This window comes from Myotis daubentonii, chromosome 11, assembly GCF_963259705.1.
Source record: "Myotis daubentonii chromosome 11, mMyoDau2.1, whole genome shotgun sequence".
Classification (NCBI taxonomy): Eukaryota; Metazoa; Chordata; class Mammalia; order Chiroptera; family Vespertilionidae; genus Myotis; species Myotis daubentonii.
This window is the reverse complement of record NC_081850.1, coordinates 56,593,138-56,617,481: the sequence shown is the minus strand read 5'-3', so window position 1 is coordinate 56,617,481 and position 24,344 is coordinate 56,593,138. Positions and strand designations below refer to the sequence as shown.

General features: G+C 37.3%; 1 long non-coding RNA gene across 2 annotated transcripts in view; it reads left to right on the top strand.

The window, feature by feature from the left end:
- Nucleotides 1-22,297, top strand: part of LOC132212207 (uncharacterized) — a 126,567-nt gene extending 104,270 nt beyond the window's left edge. For both annotated transcript variants that reach the window (XR_009447683.1, XR_009447682.1), the window contains one exon: nucleotides 19,539-22,297. This is a non-coding gene — a long non-coding RNA (uncharacterized LOC132212207). The remainder of the gene's footprint in view (nucleotides 1-19,538) is intronic.
- The last annotated feature ends 2,047 nt before the right edge of the window (nucleotides 22,298-24,344 follow it).

Here is a 24,344-nt window from a genome sequence, read left to right as displayed (position 1 = left end):
AATATACAAAAAAAGAATAAAACATTGACCTTACCCTTGGTATCCATGGTTCAGTAGAATGCAAGATTAAGCAGTAATAGGAGTTTTTAAGGATTTTGGCAAATGTTCATAATCGTCATATTAAATAATTGGCACACAAAATTACATATTTAGTATGATTTCAGCTGTGTAAAGTTATCATAAGGTTTGAAGAAAATATGCTGAAATATTCTTTTAAAAAGTTAATCACATCAGGGTGGTACCCTTGCCCTCTGGGGCCTACCAATTTTCTATCCTAAAATGCATTATCATGTTTTACAATTATTTAAAAAGTAAAGTTAATGCCACCCATTTTACTGACATTCTTGTTTTAAGATTTTATCCCAAGTCCTGAGGTCATTTCTTAGCCCCCTTTTTTATTGGTTGCTGTAGCTTTTGACCACCCATTCTTTCTTAACACATACTTGACTTCTATGGATTTGTACTTTTCTAGTTCTTTCCCATCTTGCATTTCCCTCTCTGCCTCCCCACCCTCCAAATTTGTGTTCTTAAAAAATGTATTTGTATTGATTTCAGAGAGGAAGGGAGATGGAGAGGGATAGAAACATCAATGATGAGAGAGAATCATTGATCAGCTGCCTCCTGCATGCCCCACACTGGGGATCGAGCCTGCAACCCAGGCATGTGCCCTGATCAGGCATTGAACCATGACCTCCTGATTCATAGGTTGATGCTCAACCACCTAGCCACACCAAATTTATATGTTTTAAAGCTCTGCCCTTAGTTCTTACCTTTCTCCGGGACCACTCTGTTCCCAGGCTAAAGTATCTCAAGTGTGCAATCTGTGACCTTGACAGCACACCCAATTCCTGAATCATGACACTGAGTGTTGGCCTCTCCAAGGTGTATCGGGAGCCAAGGTGCTCTTCCATAACACATCTGTGCCCTGGCCCTTACACATTAGATCATTTCAAAGATAATGGGAGGTGGTGGGGCAAGGAGATGAGACTGGGTCTTACCTGAGCCTCTGTGTCCTCGTTTGTAAAATTTAACCTAAGGTTATTATGAAGCTTCAAAGAGTTAAAATACATCACGTGCCCAGTGTGGTGCCCACTTGCAACAGCCGCTTTCCCTTCTTCTCTCCCTCCTTCCATTTCTACCATCTGCCTGAATACACGAATGATGATCTTTGGGGTATAGTGTCCACGTGCTTATTATATACATCCATTAAAGATCCAGTTAATCTATTTTGGTTGCCATCAAAGCAAAGGATTGCCATCAAAAATATCTATTTATGCAAACAGAATGGAGTACTTTATTGATCTGCCAATTAGTAGTGTTTTATTTTGGTCTAGTTTCATCGTTTGGGAGTTTTTTCTGTAGTTAACAGAATATCAGTGAAGGAACAAGTAAATGTATTATGCGGGATTAAAACAATAGCAAAAGCGATTATTGAAATCACTTAGCATCATTTTAATGGTTTTCCTAGTGCCTGTTTTATCTGCCTTTCTACCATTTATGAGGTTGAGGACTGTAGAGTCCTGGGACTCTGCCTCAGCAAAATACACTAGACCAGTGGTCGGCAAACTCATTAGTCAACAGAGCCAAGTATCAACAGTACAACGATTGAAATTTCTTTTGAGAGCCAAATTTTTTAAACTTAAACTATATAGGTAGGTACATTGTTATTAACTTAATTAGGGTACTCCTAAGGCTTAGGAAGAGCCACACTCAAGGGGCCAAAGAGCCGCGTGTGGTTCGTGAGCCACAGTTTGCCGACCTCGGATTTAGCATCTATAAAATCACTTTTTAAGAAAATGCTAGGAGTGTAAGTCATTATTATTTCTTACACTAACATACAAATCATCCAGAAATGTCTATCACTTTCTTGATGTCATTAAATATTTACTTTGTTTTCTACTATGCCTGCCCTTTAAGCAATAGCAACTAAGAAAAAGAGATAATTATCTTAAAAAAAATTTAGCGGCCACAGAGCTTCAGCTACTATATCTCTTGTCACTTAGCTAATGCATGGCTTAGAATGGATGCTCAGCAAATGTTTATTGAATGAGTAATGAATGAAATAGATTTAGCCCACTTTTGTGATAGGAATAAAGTCATGGTGACTTTTTAACACAGAGACAGACAGAATTCACTGACCATTCTTGACAAGGAACAATGAAGCTCTGATCAGCTTGGTCTGAACACTGTGTACAACATATGCTATTAGGTTTCAGGTTGGCTCTTAACTATTAGTTTAAACTAATCTGTTATTTTTTAATTAAAGAACTTTAATATTTGCTGAGTACTTTGTAGTTCATGAAGCAACTTTCATTTCAATGTGTCCTTTAACATTATAGAGTTGTACTAATCCTTCATTATAGATGAGGAAATAAAATTTAAAGAAATTAAGTAACTTAATTTAAATTTAGAGAATTTAAGGTAGCATGGAAGGTAAGAAGCAGAATCTAGCTATGAAGTTAGGTCCTTTGGGTCAAGCCCAGGTTACCGTGACCTAGGACTCCTGCCATACCTCTGCTAATGTGGCACTTGAGTGTTTAGCCTAAGTTTCCCCAGGTCCGAAGATGAGACACAGGGAACGCAATTTTGTTTTGGAGGTGTGGAGGGGGAAGCTGGCTGTTCTACAACTGCTTGCTTTGCCATCTGCTCTCTCTTCCTCTTCAGAAATGATGCATTTGTTACTGTGGGCTGCTTTTGCCGAATACTTGGATTATGTCATTTTCCCTGTATGTCACATGGGGGGCATTTAGTGACATGCAACTCAGCCTACATTGGTTTCCTTACGTAGTGTGACAGGTACACACACATTTGCTTTCATTTCAATGTCTGAACAATTTTAATGCCATTTAGACAAGTCACATGTCTGTGCAACAAGAGCTTTCACATTCCAACTTCCCTTTTTGTGTAATGCTAATAGAAATTGGAGGAAGAAAATCAAACACGCACATACACGCAGTAAAAACAAACCAAAGGAACCTATTGGTTAGGTAGGACACTGGTCAACCATGTCACTTAGTTTTATATCAGTAGCAATAATTGCATGTGTGTGTGTGTGTCGGGGGGAGGGTTGTGTGTTATTTTACAATTTAGTATCTAAACCTATTCATGTTTAGTAATAATTATCAACGATGATTCTGGAACAATCTGTAAATGAACCATTGGTTGCAAGGCTTATATATGGGTGGATGAATTAATTTGATCACTTTAGGAATATTTGGTAAGATGAGGGATCAACAGACTTGGGTTAGCCCTGCTGCTAATTTGCTTTATGACCTTGGGGAAGTAATGTCACCTTTTTAGGGCACAGATGTTCCATTTATAAAATGATGAGTGCAAAAATTTCTTATAATTCGAACTCTGAGGCTCTATGATCAGTTGATTTTGTCTTGTGAAGAAATTAGGGCTTGTGACATGCATAGGGTATATTTCTAGGAAACAGGTAAATGGCTCGAAACATTCACTTTTCCTCTGTGATTAAAGAGAAGAAGTATTTGAGGGTTGTCAGGATGGATGATATCTCCAAGCACAGAGTATGAAGTTTGCTGTTCAGATATAAAGCCTATATGAGGGAACATGTTGGCAACAATAGACTGGAAAAACCCTATTTCTGAAAATGTGCTCAATACTTTCATGGTTTAATAGGATATTCATAATCCCTAAAAACTTGATCACTGGTATCTTATCTCAGATTGTATTTATTAATTGATTATTTCTTTATTTTTCAGATATATAGTGAGTACTTACTGTGTGTCAGCTACTGTACTAGATGCTGGGGATTTGAGGGTGAATGTAATCAATTATCTGACCTCAAGGGAGAAACTGTGTGGAGAAGGGTTTGTGGGAACTCTCTGTACTTTCTGTGAAATTTTTCTGTAAATCTAAAGCTGCTCTTAAAAAGTCTAAAAAGGACACAGGTACCAGCTTGAATAGACTCCCATTCTAAGACAATTTGAGCATCAAAATAATGACTTTGATTGATTATAATCCCTTGAACAAAATAGAAATCCATGAGCCCATACTGGTTAAATAAATAAGTGCACAGGTGGAGATAAAAAATATCTCCCGTTAGTATGCCAAGTAAGAAACATAGAAAGAAATATGTAATTAAAAGATCACTATTTGGCAGTTATCAAAGAGAAGGGAAATGGAAACACATGTGCACTACCGATTGGAATTTATCCTTGTCAGCCATTCTGAAAAGCAATATAACAATGTTTAGTAGGCATATGTCTGATGGCCCAGCAATCTTACTTTCGGATATAAATTCCTATAAAGATAAAAAGGGATGATGATTAAGTGAGGGTTAGAACGTTGAAGGTAAGCATGGCTTTCTTTCTGCAGAGAATGGTTAAAAGAGATCTACTGGATAGATATCATGGAATACTATATGGTAGTAAAAATCAATAAACTTTAGTATAAGAAGCATAGATTTAGATTTTTACACACATGTGCACCCATGCATGCACACATGATACATAATGTTGAATGAGAAACTGTCAAACTGTTTTCCAAAGTGTTTGGACCATTTTATATTCCAATCAGCTGGATACATGAGAGTTCTAGTTCCTCCACATACTCACCAACACTTGATATGGTCAGTTTATTTAATTTATTTAATTTATCATTCTCATAGGTAAGGAATGGTATTTCACTGTGGTCTTGATGAGTATTTCGCTAATGACTAACTATGTTGAGCACCTTTTTGTGTGCTTATTTTTACTCCATTTTCTTTAATTGTCCAAATCTATGTCCATTTTTAAAATTAGTTTGTTTATAGTCTAAAAAGGACACAGGTACCAAATTTATTAGTAAATTTTGAGTATTCTTTATATATTCTGATTCAAGTCCTTTATCATATATTGTATCTATATAAATACTTGTATTGGTTAATTGTAATATACTTGTATTTATGTACTTATATTTCAATATACTTGTATTTCTATTTTCAATACAAGTACTTTGTAAATATATTTTTTCTAGTCTCTGGTTTATCTTTTCATTCTTTTAACAATGTCTATTAAAGAAGTTTTAAATTTTGATAAAGTCTAATTATAATTTTTCTTGTATGGATTGTGCTTTATTGTCCTATATAAGACATTTCACCTAACCCAAGATCATAAAGATATTTTCTAATCTTTTCTTCTCTAAATTTTATAATTTTAGGTTTTATATTTATGTTTATGGTCAATTTTGAGTTAATTTTATATATAATGCAAAGTATGGATAGCAGATCATTTAAAATATATAGATATGTAATTGTTTTAGCACCATTGGTTGAAAAATGATCCTTCCGCCAGTGAATTGCCTTTGCATCAAATTATTAAAAAAAATTAGTAGTCCTTATATGTATGGGCTCATTTCTGGACTTTCTATTCTGTTCCATTGATTTAGTTCTGTCATTTCATCAGCAGCACAGTGTTTTGATTGCTGTCGTTTTTATAATTAACCTTTAAATCAGGCAGTGTTAATCCTCAAACTTTTTTTCTCCTTTTTAAATTTGCTTTGGCTATTCTAGGTCCTTTGGATTTTTATATGAATGTTAGAATTGGGTTGTCAATATCTGGAAAAAACACACTAGATTTTTAATTGGGATTATGTGAAACCTATACATCAATTTAGGAAGAGTTGACGTGTTAACAATATTGTGTCTTCCAACCTCTGTACAAGGTAAACCTCTCCATTTACTTAGGTTATCTGTAATTTCTCTTAGCAATGTTTTGTTCATGTTTTTTTTTTTCCAGATTTATCACTAAGAAATTTTTTTACTTTGATAGTAAAATCCATCTATCTATATAAAACCTTAATATACAAATCGACTGAACGGTGGAAGGACCAGTGGAACGACCGGTTGCTATGATGCGACTCTGACCACCAGGGGGCAGACACTCAATGCAGGAGCTGCCTCCAGCCCACAGGCTGTGACCAGTGGCAGGGGCGGTGGGCGGGGCCGGTGAGCGAGCAGCGCCAGGCCAGCCAAGGCGGGTGTGAGTGGGGGCTTCAATCACCCCGCTGGCCACCCCACAGATTGGCTCTGATCGCTGGCCAGGCCCAGGGACCCTACCTGTGCATGAATTTCATACACCGGGCCTCTAGTCTAAATATACATCTACCTCATGATTTGTACACGTTGGATCTTATTTAAAAAAGCTTTTCATATCCCTAAGTCATAAAAGCATTCTCATATTTTATTCTATTAGCTTTATAGCAGCGGTTCTCAACCTGTGGGTCACGACCCCTTTGGCGGTTGAACGACCCTTTCACAGGGGTCTCCTAAGACCATCCTGCATATCAGATATTTACATTATGATTCATAACAGTAGCAACATTACAGTTATGAAGTAGCAACGAAAATAATTTTGTGGTTGGGTCACAACATGCGGAACTGTATTTAAAGGGCCAGAAGGTTGAGAACCACTGCTTTATAGCTTTACCTTATACATAAAGGTCTCTAATTCATCTTGAGTTCACTTTTGTGTATGGTATAAGGCAGAGGTCCAACTTAATTTCTATTCAAGTGAGCCAATCTTTCCAATACCATCTGGAAAATTATTTCTCCATTGTTTTACAATGGATCTATATCATATATAAAACTTCCATACATACATGAATTTATTTCTGAGTTTTTCATTTGGTTCCATTGACCTATTTGACCTTCACTATACTGTTTTAACCATAGTTAGAAGAAATCACTCCTTCCTTTCTCTTCTTCAAAGTTTTCCAAGCTATTTGGGGACTTTTATAATTCCACCTAAAATTTGGATTATTTGTTTGAATGTTTTTAAAAAGTTGAAATTGTCTTTGTGATTCCATGAACTTTGTAGATTAAATTCAAAGAATTGACTAAGCTAATCATCTCTCCATGAACCTGATGTAGCATTCCATGTACTCAAACCTTTGATGTCTTTTATTGGGGGTTTCCCTTTGTTCTTTGCTAGGTACCTTTGGGCTTTCTTTTTGCAACTATATTATTTTATAATACAGTTTCTCAATGGTATTGGAATGCTATTGATTTTTGTCAGATGGTCTCATTTTTAACAACCTTACTGAGTTCTCTTTTTAGTTCTATCTACCTATTTCATTGTGGTCAGGTAACATACTTTGTATTGCCTCAATCTTTTACATTTATTGTGACTTTTTGTGGCCTCACATATGGTCTCTCTTGAAAAATGTTCGATATGCACTTGAGAAGAATGTAAATGCTGCTGTTCTTGGGTGGGGCATTCTGTTATGTCTGTCAGGCCTGGTTGGTTGATAGTGTTCTTCCAGTCTTCTCTTTCTTTTTTTATCTTATGCCTGGTTGTTGTATCCATTATTGAAATTGAGGTACTGAATCCTCCAACAAATATTGTTAAATTATCTTTACTTCAGTTTTTTCAGGTATTGTTTCATATATTTTATTGTTAAATTATCTTTTCTTCAATTTTTTTCAGGTATTGTTTCATGTATTTTATTGTTAGGTTCATATATGTATATAATTGTTACATCTTCCTGATGAATTGACGCTTTTCCCATTTTAAAATGGTTTTCTTTATCTTCACTAATTATTTTTAACTTAAAGTCTAGTTGTTGTTTTTGTTCTTTGCTACTAGTACAGACACTCCAGCTCCCTTTTGTTCATCATTTTCTATCCTTGTCCTTTCAATCTATTTGTCTTTGAATATTTGAGCGTATCTGATAGAGAGCATATATAGTAGGCTCATGTTTTGATTTTTAACCATCCTGCCAATCTCTGTCTTTTGATTGCAGTATTTAGTCTATTTATAGTTAGTGCAAGTTACTTGTAAGTTAGTATTTATGGCTGTTATTTGTTTCTTTATGACTTAAGCCTTTCTTTTGTTCCTTTATTGTTCTATTACTGCTTTCTTTTGTGTTAAATATTTTTTAATGTACCATTCTAATTTCTTTGTCATTTATTTTACTATATTTATTTATTATTTTCTTAGCAGTTGACCTGGGAATTAACATTTTCTAACAATCCACGTTGGATTAATACCAACTTAATTTTAATCACATACAAATTTCTCATCTATATTGCTTCATCCCCCTTTTTGTGCTATTATTATACAAATTACATCTTTATATACTATATGCCTATCAACAGTTTTAAAGTTACTGCTTTATGCAGCTGTCTTTTAAATCAGGAGAAGAAAAGAATTACAAACAAAATACATTTATAATGTCTTTTATATTTACCTTTACCTGTTTTATATTTATTTACGTAGTTACCTTTACCTTGTTTCTTCTTGTGGATTCAAGTTACAGTCTAGTGTCTTTTAATTTAATTTTTAAAATTTTTTATGTCCTTTTAATTTTAGTCTGAAGGACTAGCTCTCTTTAGCATTTCTCATAAGGTGGGTCTGCTAGTGACCAATTCTCTGTTTTTGTTTCTCTGGGAGGAGTTGGTCCGACGGTTGTGGGTTATTGTTAAGCTGTTTCTCTGGGAGGGTGTTAATTTCTCCTTCATTTTTGAAGAATAGTTTTGGGGAATATGAAATTCTTAAAAGTCTTGCAGCACTTGCATAATATCATCCCAGTGCCTCTGTCTTCCCTGTTTCTGATGAGAAAGCAGCTGCTGGTCTGAGGATAACTTGAATGTCTCTTTTCTCTTGCTGCTTTAAGATTTTCTCTTTGTTTTTTAACTTTTATTTGACAGTTTGATTATGATGTGTCTTATGTGGATCTCTTTATCCTACTTGGAATTCATTGAGCTTTGTGGATGTGCAGATTATTGCTTTTGGATATTTCTTCAAATATTCTTTTTGCTCTCTTCTCTCTCTCTCCGTTCCTTCTGTCACTCTCATTATGTGTATGTTGATATGCTTGATGAGGTCCCACAGGTCTCTGAAGTTCTACTCATTTTCTTCATTCTTTTTTATTCACTTCCTCAGACCAAGTAATTTCAATCAACATAACTTCAGTCTATTGATTATTTCTTCTGCTAGTTCAAATGTGCTATTGAGCCTGTTTAGTAAAATTTGCATTTCAGTTATTTTACATTTTTAATGCCAGAATTTTTATTTGTTTCTTAAAAAATTGTATTTACTTGTATTCTCCATTTGATGAGACCTTTTCTCACACTTTCCTTTACTTCTTTAGACAGAGAGCCCTTTAGTTCTTTGAATATATTGATAATAGTTAACGTGAAGTCTTTGTCCAGAAAGACCAAAATCTGGGCTTCCTCCAGACAGTTTCTATGGACTGCTTCCCTCCCATCCCCTGAATATGGATCGTACCTTTTTTGCATGTATTATTTTCTTTTTTTGCTAGAAACTAGATATTTAAAATAATATAATGCTGCGACTCTGGAAGTCAAATCCTTCCTTTCCTAAGGGTTGTTGTTGTTTTTGGTTGTTGCTGTTTGCTAGTTTAGTGACGCTCCTGAACTAAGTCTGTATTCTGTTACGTGTGGCCATTGAAGTCTTTGCTTAGCTAGCTTAATGATCAGCTAATTTTTGGACACATATTTCCTTAAATGTTCTGCCAATAATTTTTTAAGCCTTTGCTGAAAGACTCTGTTTAAGTATTGGCCATCCCTTCAACACTCAGAAAGGCAGCTAACTACTTTGCCTTAGCCTTCACCTCGTGTAAGCACAGAGCCTCAAGTTCAAAGGTGATAAGTTAGAACCCTCTTAGGTCTTAGGTCTTTCCTGGGCACATATACATGGCTTTCTGGATTTCAGAAATATGTTGGAGCTTATCAAAGCCCCTTATGGATATCTCATTCACCAGATTTTACTTTTATGTGTTTAGGTTAGCTTCTTGTTGGCCCCAACTCTTTTAAAAATATTTTTATTGATTTCAGAGAGGAAAGGAGAAGGAGAGAGAGATAGAAACATCAATGATGAGAGAGCATCATTGATCAGCTGCCTTCAGCACACCCCACTCTGGCGATCGAGCCTACAATCTGGGCATGTGCCCCAACCTGGAATCAAACTGTAACCTCTTGGTTCATAGGTTGATGCTCAACCACTGAGCCATGCTGGCCGGGCATGCCCCAGCTCTTTTCAGCGCTGCTATTAATTAGTAAACAGTGTCAATGGGCATTTAAATTTTGTTTCTGTTGTTAATGAGAACATATCTTACATATTTTTTTTCAATTATGTAGAATGCTAGCTCATGGTTTTAAGTAGATACTCCTTTGTATTGAATATCTTTCCACAGTAATTAATAACATTTTTTTGTGGAGTTAAAATGAAATATCATTGTATTACTACAATTTTCTGTTTAAAACTTATAAATAAGTTCTGATGTTTCTTGAAAACCCATTGGGCATATATTTAAACATGATTTTTATTATTTATACTATTAATGTGGTATATTGTTTTGATACTTTTTATTATATTGAATATTTCTTAAATTAATGTGACAAATACCACTTGTTGTGGAGTATTTGGTTTTTAGTAAATGGCTGAATTCTGTCTGCTAATAATTTTGTTTAACACTTTTATATGTATATTATTTTTTGTATTATCATTATTATATTTTATCACCAAGATCATAGTTTACTTACAGTTTTAACATTCTTGCAATTTTTGAAAATGGTTTATGATAGCGTGTGGCTCAGTTGGTTGGCACATCATCCTGTGCACCAGAAGGTTGTGGGTTCAATTCCTGGTCAGGGTACATACCTAGGTTGCTGGTTTGATCCCCAGTCAGGGCATATACAGGATCAATATTTCTTTTTCACATAGATTTTCCTCCCCACTCTCTCCCTTCCTTTCTCCCTCTCTAAAATAATAATAATAAAAAGGCTTATGATACATTGATATTATTCCCTGATCATTTAAGCTAATTTATCAATAGATTTACATAATCCCTCTCCTTTCTTTGATATTGTCTCCAATTTTTCTTTATCATATTTTGTAAAAAAAAATTATTCTTTAGATGAAATTCATTTTCACACAACTGTCTATTCACTCATTTTATTTTGTATTTTGATTACTACTATGTATTCTTTCTCACTTCAATTTAATTTATTTGCATTTTACTCCAGGTTAAATTTTTGCTATTGGTTTCTCCGTTTTTAGTAAGTCAGTTCATGGTTTTATTTTTTACTTACATGTCTGTTCAATTTTCTAACACGCTAATTTAATTTTATTTCTCCCTTTCCTCATTTTTGTTTGGGTTTTCTTTTTATCCTCTAAAACATTCAGCTGATATTCTTTAAATTTTTTTAAAATGAGGTGAATAACATTGTTACTTTCTCTCTAAGAGTTACTTTTGCTGCATTTAGCAGACACATTGAGTTTTCAAGGACATCATTTTCTATATTGTCTGCTATTGTATTCTATAATTTTTGTCAATTAACAGGTTATGTTCAATATTACTTTGTATTAGTTTCAGGTATTCAGCATAGTGGTTAGACAATCATATACTTTAAATCATATACCTTAAAATATCCCCCCAACATTTCTAGTACCCATGCGCCATATACTGTTATTACAATATTATCTACTCTAATTCCTATGCTGTACTTTGCATCTCCATGACTATTTTGTAACTACCAATCTGTACTTCTCAATTCCTTCACCTTTTGCACAGTCCCCTAACTCCCTCTCCTCTGGCAACCATTAGTCTGTTCCTTGTATCTATGAGTCTGTTTCTGTTTTGTTCATTTGTTCATATAAGTGAAATCATGGTATTTGTCTTTCTCTGATTTTGCTTAGCACAATACCCTGTAGGTTCAGCCATACTATTGTATTCTTAATTATTATTCTGTAAATACATTTTATAGGATATTTTTAATATTCAAAGGTCTTGTTCACATTCTTGTTATCATTTTTATAATAGCAATTTTTATGACTCGCTCTATATACAACTTTGTCAGAGCTCCTAACGTTTGTATGAGTTGGGGGGTAGAGAGCAGTCTTCTAAAACTCTGCAGAACAATGATTGATGAAGAGTATGTTTAACTTTCCTTTAGCTGGTTTATTAAGGTCAAGGTTATTATAACCTCATGATTAGGGCTAATATATGAAAAACAGAATTGCCATCACATCTCTATGGGTTATGTACATGATAAGCTGGTAAACAGCTAGATAATACTATAAGTACTTCCATATAAAGCTCATTTTCTTAATTCTTTATTTCACTACACCAGTTCACAGTTTACAGAGACACTTTTATATATACTTTCATTTGATTCCCCTAAGAACCTTATGAAACAGGAAAGTAGGTATGTGGTGCTAATCCATTTTGCATATGAAGAAATTAAGGCTCATGGAAGTCAACATGTTATTCAAGTTACCAGGTTAATTACTGGAATATCTGGAAGTAGAACCCAATTCTCTTGCCTCACAGTCCTGTTCCTTAAGTCACAGTACTTCAAGTCAATCCTAAACTTAAACTTAAACTGTCATGTGGGTTCTTTTCTACTAGTTGGCTACAAATGATATGTAATTTTAATAACATATGCTTATTTCCAAAGAAAGGATTTTACTCCCATTCTATGCCAATGTTATTTTAATGTGTGACATTACATAGCAGGCTGCATACTCTTATATGAAAAAAATTTTAGGGAAAAATGTTTGCATGTATCTATTTTTACAGATCCATTCTAATTTAAGGAATCATGATGATTGAAAACCCACATTTCAGAACAAATTAGAATAAAGATTTCTGTTACATCTTGACTTTGACCTCCTTTGAAGCCAATGTAATCTCAGGGGAGCACTTTAAATGTCCACCCTGAATTTCCTGAGTGAAGGCACAAGGCAGGTGTGTGTTGGAATCCGGGACTCCTTCCCGTCTCTCTGCACCAAAGAGCTCATCGCTGGAGCTGCTTCATAGTCGTCAGACATACTTTAACAATTGTAGCGATAATGATACCCATCCATTCCTCTATGTGGTACTTCAGAGTTTACAAAGCCCATTTCCAGATACTCTTTTAAAACACCCATGGGAAAGACAGGTCAAAGGTTATTAGTCCTATTTTACAAATAAGCAAATAGACTTAGGGGTGTGAAGGGCCCTGCCTGAATTTGTAATGAGTGGAGTGCTTTAAACCCACATCCTTTGGCTCACTGTTTAGGATGCTTTGTACCATGCCATACTGCCTTCAGTGTGGTCGGTAGGGAGATATCTTTGGTAACTGCAATGCTAAAGGTTTAAATTGTTCCAGACTCTAACAGCAAAGTCAGTGAGCATTTTGCAAGATTAAAGAACAGAAGGAAGCAGTTTTTTACAGGATGTTATGAAATACCTTAGGATGAAAATGTAAGACGTGATATAGTTTGATGCAGGGACTTAAAAAACAAAACATCACACATATACCTACCTGATTTTATAAGCATTATTTGGAGAGTGAGTAGTCTGTTTTGATTTCTTGTGCCATGTTTTTAGCTATCTATTGCTATGTATCAGCAAATATACCTGCATGCATAAACACATGTATAAACATAAGACAGATGTGCATATGCACATGTACATGTAGTCAGATATGTATGTGCTCACGTGTACTAAAACATTTTTTGTTGAGACTCCCCAGTGGCCCAAAATAATTAGAACAGCCTCTAACAGAATCGGATGTTTGTCTCCCAGGCCATGTCCATAGGCAACATGAGCACAAAAACTGCCCTTTGGAGTTTTAGAAAAAACCTGGCCGGTTCCCTGGATGGACAAATAAATCAGGGTGCATTTAGCTTTGTTTGCATGAGTGCGAGGTGGTTTGCAGGGGCATTTTTTCTCACTTCTGAATACAGTCCTAGTGCTGCAAAGTTGTTTCTTTTCTTTTAAACCTTAATGGGATCCCTGTCTAGCTGGGTGGTTTTTTTTAAGTGTACACTTGCTTAACACTCTACTTCAGGATAACAAGTGACAGTGAGGAGGCCCTCCATTCTTGAAGTCTTAATTACACTAGTAGGCGACGGCGGGGCCAGGGATGTGCAAGTGCTTTTGTCACCGTTTTCCTACCATTGGGTTAGAGGCCACTGTGTTCTTCTTCTGGCCTATACGCCCCGTGAGATCACTGAGGTGGCAATCCTGACCGCTGCTCAGCTGTCCACTCAAACAGTGGTATGGTCACTGTTCTTGAAAGTCACTGATGATCCCATAATCGCCAAATTCCATGCCCTATTCTTGATATCCAGCCTCCTGGAAGTCTCTGCTGCTCCAGCGGAAGCAAACAGTCACCATAAAGAGTAAACGCGGGTTTAGGGAGACGGGAAGCGAGAGAGAAGGCAGATCTTTAAGGAGCCAGCAATCTGAGCCTTGAACATCTTAAAGCAGGAATCAAGGAAACCAGACCTTGTCCCAGGGTAGAGAAAGATGAGTGTGACAAAGACGTCCTATTTAAAATCAGAACCCCACAGGAGTGATCTAGACTAGAGCATTGCTGTCCAGAAGAAAAGTATAATTTGAGTCGCAGGTGTGAGCTATATAGACAGTTTTAAAATATCTGGTAGCCACAATAAAGAAAGTAAAAAGAAACAAGTGAAATGGAATTTAATGGTATGTTTTATTCAACTCAATACACACCAAGTATTATTCTGTCAACATCTAATCAATAAAACATTATTAATGAGATATTTTATATTCTTTTTATCATACTAACTCTCTGACATCTGGGTTTATTTTGAAATGACAGCATACTCAGGACTAGCCACATTTAAACTCAAGAGCACATGTAGCTAGTGGTTACTATACTGGACAACTCAGGTCTATGGCCGAAGGGGCAAGAATCAGCCTGTGGGTGAAAGCCCAGCAGTCTTTGCTACGGGGAAAGGGGGATGACTTGAACTATGGAGACCAGAAGCAGTAAGCCTACTCGCTGACAGATTAATGTCAGAAATGTATTTCATGTCTGTTGATATACTCAGAAACCTTTACTGTCAAATAACAGTCCCTGATTGCCTATTGCAGTGTCCAAAGTCCTCGCTTTGACATTGGAGGTCCTTTTCCATGTCTACTTAGCTTATATCCATGGTGTATTCTCCTTCTACTCTCCCCCACCTGTAATTGTACCATCTCTATTTTTTAGAGATAGCAAAAGCCCTCTTTTGTAACATGTTTCGTTGACCAAGTTATTGAAAAAAAGTCATTGGGAGAAGGAAATTATAAAAATGCATAAAACACATGCACATATGCACCTTAAATATGTTAAAACTTGGTAAGCATGTAACTCGTGATGGGAGTGCATGTGCGCAAGTGTCCTAGTGCAGCCTACCTGCCCCAAGTACTCAGCATGGGCGGTACGGAGGGACTAGAGAACCTGGTTAATCAGGTGAGTTGGTTAATGGATTCTAGTGATTACACTGTCCATTCTTGTGGTTCTGCCTTGCTCTTAGCCTGTGCCTCCTCCTGGAATCTCTTTTTTTTGCATCTCTAACCTTTTACTATAGCAAATCGTTGGGAGACAGAATACTGGCTCCCCAAAATCTCCACATTCTAATCTCTGAAACCTGTGACTATGTTACCTTACATGGCAAAGGGCACTTTGCAGATGTGTTTAAGTTAAAGATCTTGAGGTGGGGAGATTTTCCTAGATTAGCTGGGTGGGTCCAATGTAATCAAGAATTTTTCCTGGTTGTGGTCAGAGGGACACACATCTATGGGGAAAAGGCACAAAGAGATGCAATGTTGCTGCTGTTGAAAGTGAATGATGAGGGCCTTCAACCAAGGAATGCTAATGGTCTCTATAAGCTGGAAAGGCAAGGAAGTGACTTCCCCTACAGTCTCCAGAAAGGACTATAGTCCTGCTGACACCTTGATTTAGGGTAGGGAGACCCATACTTTGAACTTCTAAGCCACCCGACTATGAGATAAAACATTTATGTTCTTTTAAAGCCACTAAGTGTGTGATAGTTTATTAGTAGAAATAGAAAATTGCTTGGCTGGCCCGACTCAGTGGTTGAGCGTTGACCTATGAAGCAGGAGGTAACGGTTTGATTCCCAGTCAGGGCACATGCCTGGGTTGCGGGCCCGACCCCAGTGTGGGGCGTGCAGAAGGCAGCTGATCAATGATGTTCTCTCATCATTGATGTTTCTATCGTTCTCTCCCTCTCCCTTCCTCCCTGAAATCAATAAAAAAATATATATTTTTAAAAAGAAATAGAAAACTGATAGAAAATCTGTCCAATCGTCCAGCCTAATCTTAAACTCAAAAATCTCAGTGAAGATTTTCTCGTGGGAACGAACCCGCAACCTAGGTATGTGCCTTGACCAGGAATCAACCAGCAACATTTCGATACACCAGACAACACCAAACCAACTGAGCTACTCCAGCCAGGCTCCCAGGAAGAGTCTTAAAGCACAACAGCTAAGAGCGGATGGAGTTAAGAGAACTAACAAAGAAATGTTGAGACATCCAGAGTTTAGCAAATTAGGAAGCCGTTACCATTTCAGGCCAAAGGGCTACTGGAGACAAGGGAAGTGCCACCCAACAAAGCCGTGGCCCTGAAGGAATGCCGCCTCTCACAGAAATGTGGGCAAAGCAGAGAGGAGCGGGGAAGGATTCTCCAAAGTCTTCTCCCAGACTCCAGTCTGCAGCCAAACCCAGCTCCAGAGCAGTAAGGGTGCTGGGAGAGAGAGTCTGTGGGGTGAGCCTCCTGCGGCACAGAATAGGGAGAAAGGCAGAGTGAATTTGGGGTGTAGGGACAAATGGAAAATAGCTAGCACCATGGTTAAGGGAATTATACTGCATTCCTCAATCCACCTGGGAAATATTTATTTTAGAGGTAAGTGATTTAAAAGTTTTCCTTCTCTAGAGAGGTAGTTCAGCATCATGATTAAGAAGAAGAATGGCTCGCTTTGGCTGTGTCTCTGGAAGGTCAGAGTGAAGGTCCATGACTGTGTGAGGGCAGCAGGTTGCCTGTCTGAGCTTGTGGGTTTTTTTGTTTTGTTTTTTGTTTTCTTGGCCTATTTCTTTTATTATATTTTACTTTGTCTTGTTGTTTTAATTTATGTTTTTCAATTTTATTGTATTTCTTTGTGTTTGTATTGTGAAAGACAATGAGTATAAAACAGGCCAATAGAGAAATACCTGTTTTTTTAATTCTCAGAATCAGCTAGCATTGTGTCTTGCCCATAGTTGGCCTATTTAGTTAAGGGCAAAACGGTCAACCAGGCAGATAAATAATTTATATGGTAATTTCTATTTCTACCCCTATTTCTATTTCTACTTCTATTTCTATTCAATATCTGTTTCTTTTTCCTGAAGTGTTTGGATATCTTCTAACTTTCTACATCCTTAGAGGGAATAATAAAGGAAACTTAAACTAAAACCCTGATACTGCAAGTGAAGTTCTAACTGTGTGAGTCACAAACTCAAAAAAGTAGTTCTTCCCTCAGATCTTGACTGTTTTGGTGAGACCTGGGGACTTTTATGAGAGAATTTTACAGAACTAGGCAAGATGAAATAATATCTGCCTAAAATGAACATATGGTTGGAGGTTAACAATGCAATAACTTCAAGTATTTTCACATTCATTTTTTGTTTCACAATAAACTGCTCTGCTTAAGTCATAGATTCTTAGGTATAAAGCTGAGAAAAGACAGTAGAAAAAGAATTCAGGGTTGGAGAAATCCCCTTTGGTATTTATGTTCAAGGTTTTTAAGTCTCATGCCTCTAACAATCTCTATATAAGATATTTTGCTATTTTAAAAATGATGAAAATTGGACACTATAAAAATAAAATAGACATCCATTCACCATCCTCCCATCACCTCACTCCTAAGTTTTCTACAGATTCATTAAATTGCACTTTCATATTTTTTCAGTGTTCAAAAACAATGAAAAATATTAAATTCAGAAACTTAGTAAAATTATCAAAATCTCCCGTTAGTCATTTTTCTTTCTGGCAACATACTTTCAGTTCCCCTTTCCCATCTTTCTAATTGGTCATGTATTATAAATAGGTTAGCATTTTGGATATTTACATTTTGTTCAATCTGATCATAATTATTTCTTTTTTAAAAAGTTGAAGGCAAGTTATATTTGATTATTTAATAATAAGGCACATTCTGGAACAATTTAGGTCTTTCTTTTGGGAGCTCATTGATAGATTGTTATGAATTATAATTCAGACTTGTAAAAGGGAATAACACCTTGAATATAAATAGAAGATATACATTTTTTAATTATAAAAATAATTTTATTTGAAAAAAGTTATATTTTAGAAAATAGGTTAGGTAAATAAAGTACTCTTTCCAGATCACAACATTTTTTTTTTACAAATATGAAGTCTTTTATGCATAACTTCATTTATCATATTATTTGATATATTTTTTGTAAAATAGTTATTAATTTTAAATAGAATGACTACATTTACTTTTACATGGTTTTTATTTTGCTCTAAATGGAATTTCCAGCTGTTGAATTCTAAGAAGAGAGTATTTTTTTGTTTTAGCCTGTTTATAGGAAGCCTTAAAAGATTGGGGACAGAGAAAATCATTAGAATACAGCATGGTAAAATCTTTTTTTTTTTTTTTTCATGGTAAATTCTTAGGTTTGCCGAAGTAGTGACCTCCGTGGTATCAAGTGGAAAGAGAAAATTCTCATTTTCAGGAATAGAACTGTAAAGAGGAGAACAACATGCTTGAAACTCATGGAACTTTGTCCAATTAATGCTTTTTCTGAGCAAACATTAATGTAATATCTACTTCTTGAAATGTAGATATTACATTAATGTTTCATCTTCATGTATCATCTTCATGACTTCTATAAGCTAAAGTCCCCCTCCCCCAGATTGTGATTTCCAGGGAATTACTAGCAGAAGACATTTGGATGTGGTTTCCTATGTGGAACTGTGTATATAAAATTGTTGCTTGGCCAGTTCTTTGACTTACAAAAATGGTTCACACTAATGTTTCAGAATATTTCTTATAAAAACTAGGAGGAAATAAATTTTTTGTAGGAGACTTATCTACCAGGAGGAATTTTAACTGCGTATTGGAGAAGAGAATAAAAATGCTAAATGTAAGAGCACCATGGATTCCCGCAGGTGTAACCTAGAAGAAGCCACAGTGCTCAGAAATTCTCAGGGCAAATATGGGTCAGATATTCCCATATCAGTGCACAGAAAATGTATAATGAATATAGTAACCTTGAAAGATAGCACATAGTGATTCTGTAACATAGGTACCAGTTCCTCCAGGTTAATGTCACATTTGCAGGGTCTGAGAGAGCTGTTACGAGTTGAAGCTTGTTAAACAATTGTTTATACCAATGGAAATATTCCTCCTGGGTGACCTTCATACATTAAGCAAAACTTATTGGGAAGCTATATGATTCAATCCATATTTATCATTCTAATACATAAACATATTATGAGACACTTGGTCAGATATAGTACTGAATGAGAGAGTAGTACTTTATATCAGTGGTCTTCTGTATCAGAAAAGTAGATGAGATTTGTTCTGTCTTGTTGGTGGTGAACTTATGCTTGCTTCTGTTCCATAGAGAGGACTCTATTCAAAGTATAACTGCCATCTTCTAACTCTTTCCTGGCTGCTGAGGAACTAAGTCCTGGTCATAGTATTTGACCAATCTGTTCTCCCCCAAGACCACTTTGGCTGACTTTTTCTCTTCTGTGGTTTTCAAGGTTAAACAATCCTATTAAGAAATGGGCAAAGGACCTGAACAGACACTTCTCCAAAGAGGACATACAGATGGCCAATAGACATATGAAAAAGTACTCAACATCACTAATCATCAGAGAAATGCAAATGAAAACCACGATGAGATATTGCCTCACATCTGCCAGAATGGCTATCACCAATAAATCAACAAACAGGAAGTACTGGTAAGACTGTGGAGAAAAGGCAACTTTTATGCACTGTTGGTGGAATGCAGACTGGTGCAGTCCCTGTGGAAAACAGCATGGAGTTAATCTCAAAAATTTAAAAATGGAACTGCTTTTTGACCCAATGAGCCTACTTCTGGGAATATATACTAAGAATTCTGAAAGAATATATGCACCCCTATGTTCTTTGCAGTGTTATTTACAGTAGCCAAGAACTGGAAACAGCCCAAGTGCCCATCAGTAGAAGAATGGATAAAAATGCTGTGGTTCATTTACACAATGGAATATTACGCAGCAGGAAAAAAGAACATCTTTCCTCTTGTGACAGCATGGATGGACCTGGAAATTATTATGCTAAGTGATATTAGCCAGCCAGAGAAAGACAAATACCATATAATCTCACTTATATGTGGAATCTAATGAACAAAATATATTGATGAACATTATAGAAATAGTCATGGCTACATGGAACAGACTCACAGCTGTCAGAGGGGACAGGGAAGACTGGATGAAAGAACATGAGGGGATTAGCCAAAGAACATACATGCATGACACATAGACACAGACAACAGTGTGGTGATGGCCAGGGGGAGGGGGTGGGGGGCTGGATGGAGGTGAACGATGGGAGGAAGAAATGGGGACATCTGTAATTGTGTCAACAATAAAAATAAAGTTAAAAAAATAATTACATAAACCAAGGAAGATATAGTAATTTCAATCAAAAGGAAACTTGCTACAGGGTTGAGGAATGCTATATAAGGTATAGGTCTCAAGGATGTCTCAGTGGATCTCAGGGTCTCTGAGGGTCTCCCTTTCTTTCCCATGGTGCCACAAAAGCAGGACAGACATCAAGACTGCAGTCAAGACAGGGACCCCAGAGATGCTACTGTGCTTTGTTGATGAAGTGGTTAGTGGATTTATTTATATTCCCCAGAGCCAGAAAAGTCAGCAGATTTCTCTAAGTGAGTCAGTTTTAGTGTCTTCAGATCTGGAGGTCTGCCGTGCCCATTGGCTTAAAATACCATTGTCCAAATGTGGAGAGGGGAGCAGAGGCAGCTGCAGGCTGGCCTCAGACAGCAGAGAAAGTGGCCACTTGCTACTGCGGATGCAACTTTCGTTGGACTTACAAGTGGGTACAGAAAGTGAGAGGCAGTTAAGATTGTTTATGGATAACAGGTTTAAGGAGTCAGGATGTCCTTTTCCTTTATTTTTTTCTGAGACTCATTTACCCAACTATATTTTTATTTTTTTCTGAGACTCCTTTACCCAATAATATTTTTGGAATGAGATCTATGCTTATTGTAATTACATAGGCCAATTTACTAGGGAAAAGGGTAGAAGGGTCATCATAAGCATTCAAAATGCCAAATTGCTGTGTGTGTGTGTGTGTGTGTGTGTGTGTCTGTGTGTGTGACAGATATGTATGTGCTAACATTTTATTTTATTTCAATATACATTTATTTGATAATTAATATTATCTGTATGGCCTGCTTTACTTACTCAGGATACAAATGTGATTACATTGCTCTAATTACCCCCAAAGGATTATGTAAGCATTTATAGCCAATCTTAGCAGGAAGTTCAGTATGTCCCTCTTGAGGCCTCCCAGCAACCCCTATCTCTGCCTCATCTGAGAACCTACAGGGTGGAATTTGTCTGACTTCCAAATGTTCAGGAAGAAGATAACTGGAGAGCCGGATCAGCACCTTCTGCCAGAGGCTACCAAGGGTGTTGCTGTCAAAGGCTGGCTCTGTGCATTTCAGGTCCTTATCCTGTGCCTCACACACACTGGCTTGGTGTTTCCAAGCTCAGAAGTTGTGCTCGGTTGGCTGGGTTGTGCTGGCATTTTAAATGGCCTTCCCAACTCCTATGGCACTCACACTGTTTGCTGGGGGTCACACCTTTCTTTTCTATTTCTTTCAAACAAAAACACATGTTGTGATCCGAGCTGGTTACCTTTATTCTGTTTCTCTTCCCTTTTTCATTTTAGCTCGCTCATGTGATGAAGAGGCTTTTTCTGTCTCCATTTCCCTACAGAAGGGCAGTTGTCAATGTTGATAAATGTGTATGACCTTGTATAGCCTTGTTCAGTGCCTTCCTCCAAATAAGATACCTTGTGTCAACCAAGTAAGATCCATCTTCATTAGAAAAGTTGAATTAGGGGGGAGTAGGGCAGAGAAAAGTCCTATTGGCTCAGTCTGCCTTGCTGCCACTGGGGCAGGATAGGCTGGACCACCCCTACTGAGCTGTGTGGCTTTCCAGGAGGATCACCAATATTTCCCAGATGGGGTTATTTTGTCATAAATGGTCTGTTTGCTAAAAGAAAAATACCATTCTGTTTTCATAACAGCCATGTCTAGTTTTCTGAAGATGATTTACTTTTATAAGAACCATGGATATGTGGAATCTAATGAACAAAATAAACTGACGAACAACATAGAACCAGAGGCATGGATATGTGGATCAGGCTGGCAGATGTCAGAGGGGAGGAATGTGAGGAGGACCGGATAAAAGAAGGTGAAGAGATTAGCCAAAGAACATATATGTATGACACGTAGACACAGACAACAGTGTGGTGAAGGCCAAGGAGGGGGCAGGTGGGAGCTGGTTGGAGGCGGGCAAAGGAGGGGAAAATGGGGGACATCTGTAATAGTGTCAATAAAAAGAAAGAAAGAAAAGAACCATTTATCCATATTTTTTTTAAAAAAAATATGTATTTTTTAAATATATTTTATTGACTTCTTACAGAGAGGAAGGGAGAGGGATAGAGAGTTTGAAACATCGATGAGAGAGAAACATCGATCAGTTGCCTCCTGCACACTCCCCACTGGGTATGTGCCTGCAACCAAGGTACATGTCCTTGACCAGAATCAAACCTGGGACCCTTGAGTCTGCAGGCCTACGCTCCATCCATTGAGCCAAACCGGTCAGGGCTAAATATATTTTTTGCCGGGGTCCAACCCCAGCAGGTCCAGGGGTCCCCAAAGGCGTGGACGGAGTCGGCGAAGAAGGAATGACACAGGGACTTCTCCAGCCAGGTTTGGTCACCAGGTTCTAGTCAGGTTCTCTTGCCAATTTCTGTAGTCAGGTTCAGTCCAGGATCCCCTGCCATGCTCTCTCGCCAGGCTTTGCCTCAAAGCTCCGAGGCCAGTCCCTGTCCAGGATCCGGCATGCTCTCTCCAGTGAAGTTCTTCTGTCTCTAGAGAACGTTCTGTGTAGGTTCTGTGCCTAGGCTCTGTCTCTCTTGGTCCTGTCTTCCAAGCCCTGTGTTCTCAGTTCTGTGTCTGAAGTTCTGTCTTCTGAATTCTGTCTCATGAGTTCTGTCTTGTTGATTCTGTTCTAAGTTCTGTGTCTTTCTGTCTTGTTACATCTGTATTTATACCAGTTGATTCAATCCTATCAATCTCTATTACAAAGGTTAGGGCGTTTCTTATCTCCATTCCAGGGAGAAAAGATTATGTAGTTTAAGCATGATTGTTCGTAGTCAAAGGGATTAATTACCTGCCTGGCACTTAGTTGAGGGGTTTTATTCCCTCCCTAACTTCAGGGGAAAATCCCTACCTGGGGATTCAACCTTTCTCGGAGAGGTGACCTTGGTTAAAACACAGCGCCAAGAAGGTGAGCAAACATATTAAGAACCGTATGCCATATATGCCAGGTCCCTTGAAACAGCAAGGATGGACCGGCTCCCGGCAATTTTTATTGATTTTTTTTATAGAGAGGAAAGGAGAGGGATAGAGAGTTAGAAACATTGATGAGAGAGAAACATCGATCAGCTGCCTCCTGCACACTCCCCACTGGGGATGTGCCCACAACCAAGTTACATGCCCTTGACCGGAATCGAACCTGGGACCTTTCAGTCTGCAGGCTGACGCTCTATCCACTGAGCCAAACTGGTTAGGGTGACCCATATTTCTTAATAAGCTACCCTGTGTTTTAAAATTTTCACCATCAAATTTACCCAAGTTCAAGATATTAGCTTTTTATTCTTAATTCCACCCCCAAGGAAATGTTTTCTTTCCCTGTTGTACCTACAGAGCTGCATGAAGTGGACAAGGACCCAGCAGTATCTTGCCAAAATGAAGCAGAAGCCAAATAAAGGACATGCAAAAAAGGCATTTGAACCAACAAACAAAAATGCCACTGCACCATTGTGATTCTCCCAGGGAAACTTGTATTTGTTAGGTGCCCTCTCGAAAATGGCATTAAGGAGGGTTCACACATCCCCAATAGTTCAAGTGGGGCTTAACTCTTGGCATGATTACCAAAATGGGTTTTCCAACACATTTATTTCGGGGATTTTTTTTTCTACCTGTGAGTCTTTAATCTGGTGGCCAGATCTTTCCTTAATTTCATTGTTCTGTGTTTTTCTCTTGTTGCAGATACTATTGGATAAAACTCACAGGCACATAACTCAGCCTGGCAAGACTGGGGGAAAATGACTATTTCCTGACATTCACTTTTTAAGGAGATTTACTTATTTCCCTGTTGGATTGACTGTGTTGACCTTCTCGCTATGTGCTGCCACACAGTCTAACATCTAAGATAGACTTTATTCTGAAAGATGACTTTTCATCCAGACACCTCCTTGGTGTAGCTATGAAA